The sequence below is a fragment of the Crassostrea angulata genome, chromosome 4, assembly GCF_025612915.1.
Source record: "Crassostrea angulata isolate pt1a10 chromosome 4, ASM2561291v2, whole genome shotgun sequence".
In the NCBI taxonomy this organism is placed as follows: Eukaryota; Metazoa; Mollusca; class Bivalvia; order Ostreida; family Ostreidae; genus Magallana; species Magallana angulata.
In genome coordinates, this window is record NC_069114.1 from 45,758,451 (window position 1) to 45,765,341 (window position 6,891).

Genomic DNA, 6,891 nt, shown 5'->3' on the forward strand with positions numbered 1-6,891 from the left:
AAATTTTTAACAAGCCAAGGTGTTAATAAATGTTTCTTTGATCTTCTCTCCTACTTCTTGATATTTCTGTTAGCTTTATTCACATTTATTACATATCTAATATCTAATCTAATACAGGCATTACATATGCCTAACATATACATTTCCTCTAAATATTGCCATGTTGTAAATTTTGAATATACCGGGTGGCAGTAAATACAAAATTTACAAGTTGTCATGTTGTTAATTTTCTATATACTTATATTAATATGTTTAGTCCTGACAATATTTACAGTTGACCAAAACCCTTCACATTTAAATTTTACTTTTTTAAACGGATATAAATGAATATTTTTGTTAAGTCTTTAATATTATTTATTCAAAATTATAATAGTAAAATGTCTAAGACCAGTGACTTAAACAGACTGCAAAAATGTCAACTATTGAGGAAGATATTAAGGAGTTTGGAGAAATGACTATTTATTTTTTGAGGGGATTTTATAATTTATGTTTAGACAATTATTTTACAATTTGATCTTTGACTGCATGAACACGTGACAGATTTTTCAAACAATTATATCCATCTGTCTGTTTGAATAAATAAGTGTTTTCTAGAGAGGCTCTACTTTCTAGAGTTAAAAATATCACTGAACGTCATTTTTCTTCCGCAAAATTACGGAAATTTCTGAAACATTAATGATAAACTTAAAAACAGGAACAATAACAATTAAGTATTACTTTTTTTTCTATTTCTACCAAATTTTATATTTCACATCTATGATTTTAAAAACAAAATGTTCTCAAGGTTTCGCAAACTTTGACCATCACTTTGCTAATGACTTTAAGACAGAATTGGTCAACAGCCAAGGACATGTAACTAGTAAGCATGATCACTCGGTCTCATCGAAGTCGTCTGCACTTAGTCGTCTGACCATGTCGGGCGATATAAACGTCAATGAGTGCTAGCATATCAGCCTAATCTGACAACCCTTGTGGTGTTTTCTATTTCATATAATTATAAGATTTTCACAAAATTTCAATAGGGAATCTTGTCTCTTGTGTTTTCTAAAAAACGATAGTTTTCTCAGCTTTCCAATAAGCGAACACATGTACAGCTTTCGTCCCAAAAAAAATCCATTAGTAACCTCCGTGTATCAGTACTTCGTTGCTATGGTTTTTAAAGCGACAACTTTAAGTTATCAGGAATTTCTTTTCTCGTACTGTAAGTCTGTCTTTTACATAGACAAATTTAATTTGTTTTCTAATGTTAATACTTCGTACATTTATTCATCGAAATATTTGGGTAAGTGTGTCCACAGAGATTTATAGATTGTAATTATCTAAGGTAAAAGGGGTTCCAGCTGCTTAAGCACCTGTATGAAAAATTTTTTTAAAATTTGATCTCAGCTTGTATATATATCCATTATTCATGTAGGGCAAACCTGTAATAACTATGTTAAATACATGGATGCCATAAATAAATTTCCTTTTATTTCATTTCATATATAAATTTGAAAGGAAGAATAACATTTTTTTTTTATTTAAAAATATTTTGAATCTAAATCGTTACAATCTTTGAAAAGGCCTTCATAATATGGTAAGCCAGATGAGGTATAACATTTATATAAGAAATTGTACAAAAACAATTAAGATCTTTCGATTGTCGCATGTCATTGTGAGCATTCTGGAATATTTTATAGTTATCGGTTTTAATATTAGGTTTAAATGATGCATGGTTTTGCCAGTATTTCTTGATTTAACTTGTGTTTCACAAATTTTAAGCTATGCAAAGTTAAATGACACCAGTATTTAAAGATTAGTAGAGAGTAGTTTGAGTTGAAATCGCTGAATTCAATGAAAAACTTATAAAACCGTACTTAGGAAAAGTTCACAGAGACTGCAATTAATAATTTTTACCTGGCAAGGTTAACGTGTTTTTGCAGATTTCGATAGAAAATATCATGAGTTACAAATGTACCAGTTTTTAGTGAGTTTGAACCATTATTTCAAAAGTCATAAACGTTTTATGTTGCTAAACTTCACCTATTCATGGTTTAAAAATTGTATAAAAATGTACTCTAAATGTGATACCTTTCATACTGGCAAGTTTAAATGGCCTTAAAATGTTAGAATACATAAAATAAAGGATTGCGATTCATTTCTTTAAAAATTTGCTTTATTTTATCTAGAAATCTTTTAAAAAAGTGATGTTTGATTGGACAGCAATATAATTGCCCTGATAGTGTACCTGTGTTAACTCCAACAGCATGAACAAAATATTTGCAACATACCATTATTTAAGTTCATTTTGAATGTGTACATATCATCTTCAAATTTAAACAAATATTACATTGATTTAACCATAAAAACATCAAGGGTGGAGAAACCTTAAATGTAAACGTTCCTGATATTTCGTTAATTGCAGATATTAAATTTTGCGGGTTTTTTTTTGTTTGTTTGTAAGTTTAAGTTAATACTAAAATATAATTGAATTGAAACTGTTATCTATCATAATGATTGCTTTGCTCTAAATTATGCGTAAATCTATGTATACGTTAATAAGTAGGACTTTTGAAAGCACTTTTTGGGAGTTGATTTTAATCAACTCTCCTATGCAGTTACTCTGGCAAACCGAAAGTGAAACAGTGTTTGGGCCTCGGTACAAATCATCACCGCTGACAAGACGTAGATCTTAAAAAATAATAGATGAATTCGGAGTATTGTATGCAGTACCATTGTTTTTAAAAAAAAACGCATCTATAAATACCTTGAAAATAGTCAGATATTATATGGTACGAACAATTTTATTGTTTTTGTAGTTGAATGTTTTCCTACGCAAGAGTTAATATCCTACCACCAAGAGAGACTCTCTGCTTGTCGGAGATTTACGGAGACAGCCGAGCGTCTGGTTGAACGAGGCTAGAGTTCAATATTGCTTGGATCCAGACGTGTACAATTTTTCGAACATTTCAGCTACTGATAAACAGTTTGATGGAATTAATTATATCTTTAAATATTATACAACATGATGCATACGGGGTTTTCTAGAAATTCTTGTTGGAAAAGTTCGCAAATTCATATTATAAAAACATGCGAAATTCAAATACAGATTAGAAATTACTTGCCAGGCAAAATAACATATCGTTAATTTTAAAATTGATAATAATCAATAAAATCAACTCTCGACAGTACTTCAGTACTTTGATTTATACATGGATGTTTACGGTATTTGTTATTTTGATAACCTAGTCAATTAAATGTCGTGTAATTTTTTTCCGAATCTGTGTTAAAATAAGCTTTTTGCTCACAATCTTATTTTTTCCTTTACACATTGGTTTCAAGAGCTTTTTTTTGCATGGGGGGGGGGTGATAAAATAATTCTTTGTTTACTGAGAACAACCATCGGGGTCCAAAATATCAAATGAAACAAAATTATTAACACTTTGAATAACATGCAAATACAAATTTTTCTTAATTATTTCTTTGTTCTTGTATCTTAAAAATGTTTGAATCTGTGCGGTGAGTCTCCGTCGATAGATACTAATGTTTCTTTTTAAAAAAGTATATTTTTTAAAATCAGAATGTTATTATCATGTTCAAATTTTTATTTTAAAAAATCTTTTGATGGGCACTGATACTTTTATCTAAGTTGCTTTGCAATTTAAATTTTAGCGTCATGCTTTTTATAAGAGATTACCGGACTACTTGTAATATTCCCATTGTTGCTAAGTCTCCACCATATCAATTATTAATAATATAGTATTGTAAGTCAAATTTCTTACTTTCGTCAATTTTAATCAATAATTAACAATCGTATAAAATCTAACATGTAAAAATGCTTTAAAATAGTTTGCAAAATGTAATTAATTTCATACTACATAAAGATTTTAATAAATATTACATGTAAGTTGATAAAACAATAGGAGATACGGTCCACAAGTATAATTTCTGTTCATATAAAAGCACAATACCAGTGCTTGATGGAGTCACAACAGAAGTCTTCAACCGAATTGGGGGCAGAATGGCTGACAGTGATATAGACTGTAGTAAGTGTGTTGTTTTCCGAAGTCAACCATTCAAATAATTATCTATAAAAATCTGATGTTAAGTGATGCACTTTCTGTCGAAGAATTCGCTAAATCGTCAACAGCTGAAATATTTGTGCAGCACATGTTTGTTGCTGTAATGGCCACCATCTTTCATAATCCACAATTGCTCCTGTATCAACAAATTATCAAATGTTGCAGATATATTTGCATCGGTATAGCTTTCTTTATTTCAATAAACAATTTTAGACCAAAAAAAAAATCATGGCAAATGTATCAACATGCATTAGCAAGGTGAATACTGTATCAGTCATAATTTCGCACACCACAATTACCATTCACTATTCAAGTAGCATGCACTAATAAACGTAACTTTTTTATCAATGCTGGAATACTAAACTATCTATTCATAGTCCTAACATTAGCACTGTAACAAAATAAAATAATAACGACGGTAAAACTTGCCACGTTGCTCCTTTACTGAAAATAACGTAAAAATGTGAATAATTTAATATCTAATCGCACAACTGCTAAAAATATTATAAATTTGAGTAATAGGGAGTCATTCTTTAAATACTTTGAGGTGATAAGGTGTGATCAAATGTTTCATAAAGCCGTTTGGGCTTTACAAGATTTGATCACGGCCCCACCAAAATTACCACCTCATAATTTTTAAAGATTAATCCTCTTTTCTTTAATTTTGACTGCGTTATATGTAATTACCTAAACCTTGTTGACATTCTTGTTCAAAATATAATTGCATTAAATTTAAATATTCTCTTAAGTACACTTAAATTTCGAAAAGCGCAAGCTTTGTTTAATGTTAGTTAAAGTGACCAAACATCTCATATGAACAAATTTGTCCGCATTCTTTTCTTACATAAGTCCCCTTCCAGCAATTTTAGAGATCAGCATTCTTTTCTTCCATAAGTCCCCTTCCAGCAATTTTAGAGATCAGAATTGTTCAATAAAATTTGACGGACACAATTCATCATTTTAACTAAAAAAGTAAAAAGTAAAAATAAAATACCTTTACACTGTTCTCCTGCCCTCCGTTGGTTCATACAGCACTCTTTATTCAATCTATTACAGTGACTGTTGTATTACAATTTTATTTGTCAATATTCAAGTATTATGTTAAAATTACTTTATGTCATGATTATACTTTAATCCTTTTTACTTACTTTACTTCAACCTTGCATTGTTCTGAAATAGAATGAAGGTATTTGTTATTAATAATTAACCATAAGAATTATATTTTATAAAATCGAAGCACGTGATATAAACTTTACCATATTTAACTTTATAATATTCCAGCTCATAAGTGCATCCTTTTGCTGGATGACAAACTTCAAAACGAGAGCAATTACACATTCCAATGCATAAACTGCCATAATGACCCTCAGGACAAGTATGCGTGCAGTTGAAACCATATGTACCAGCGGGACATTCTATAATAGGAACAACATTAAGAATTTAAAAAAAACATGCCTAACTCAATTCAAATTTTAATGTAGTTTTCAACTATAAATAGGTGTGTCAAATTGAATGATTTTATTGGCACCAGGGTTTTTTGTGATTCTAAAGTGATTCAATAATATGTGTAAGTGGGAATTATACTTATTATATTTGTAATTATATATTCTCCGCACACGTGTAGGCAAAAGGGTCAAATATATAATTACAATTGAACATTATCCGTGTATACTTTGATAATAAAAACAAATATCAAATATATTTATGAAACACAATATATGTATAGAAAACATGTTTTTTAAATACTAGAACAATTGCATACCAATCGTTATCAAGTTATCCTGTTGTTTAAGATATTAATGAATATTATTTTTGAAATAGAACATTTTTCACTATTTCTACTTAAAAAGCGTTTTCACTAAAAGGTACCGTTTCTTATCGTCTCTTACTCAAGCTTTCTCACCTGTGCATTTTCCATTACGAAGTTCGTAGTTTTTACAATAACCTCCTCTTTCATCACTGGGAAGAAAAAAAATATATAAAAATACGAATACTACAACTAAACTTCCATATTTATTATAAAATTACGATAAAATATATTTTTAAGTTATACTTACCTTCAATAACCGATATCAGTTGCCTCCAAAGTGTGAACAAATGTCAAAAGTATAACCACAATGGAATTCATTGTAAACTGATTGCAGCATAATATATTTAATATAGTTCAGATACTAAAGTACTTTCACATTTCGTATTGATTGTTCTTTGACAATTAAACTTAAAACTTGTATAGCAAATCAAAATGAGCAATAGATTAAGTGCGTCATCAAGAATTTGGATTGTTTTGGACATTGTATATGTATGAATTGTATATTGTGTGAATTTCTAGAAAATGAAATAAAACACCTACATTTGTAATATGTTATTTACTAATTTTCACTAAGAAAATATATACAAAATTTAGCAATGTACTTGAACACATGGACACAATGATATATATACGGTACATGATAATAAACATACTACCAACGGTTATAATAGACACAAACTTCACTGCAATCTCCTGGCACTTATGTACGAGGTACAAAACATTACTGCTTAAGTGGAATTTTTGGAACATGTTTATTAAACAATAACTTTTGTAATGCCTTTGAAAATAAAGAAAATTTCATGTGCATATAATTAAAGGGTAAAAATATACCTTCTTCTTTTAAATGATGTCAAACTTTATATTACCAAGTCAGTTAGAATTGTTGTATACTTACTCTTGATTTCTTTTTTTCTGTTGAAAGGAAATAAACTGCTTGCTCATTTCCCCATATACATATTTGTTTATATATCGAACACAGCCATCGGGGTACAAAAAAAAGTTACGTACTTTTTTTAAATG

At 29.2% G+C, this 6,891-nt stretch overlaps 1 long non-coding RNA gene across 1 annotated transcript; it reads right to left on the bottom strand.

Annotated features, from left to right (window-relative positions):
• Positions 1-3,767: 3,767 nt before the first annotated feature.
• Positions 3,768-6,253, bottom strand: LOC128182059 (uncharacterized). Its single transcript, XR_008243397.1, has 6 exons — positions 6,119-6,253; positions 5,965-6,020; positions 5,318-5,476; positions 5,210-5,231; positions 5,056-5,108; positions 3,768-4,197 (listed from the first exon to the last, which is right to left on the bottom strand). It is a non-coding gene; the product is annotated as an uncharacterized LOC128182059 (long non-coding RNA).
• Positions 6,254-6,891: the final 638 nt, after the last annotated feature.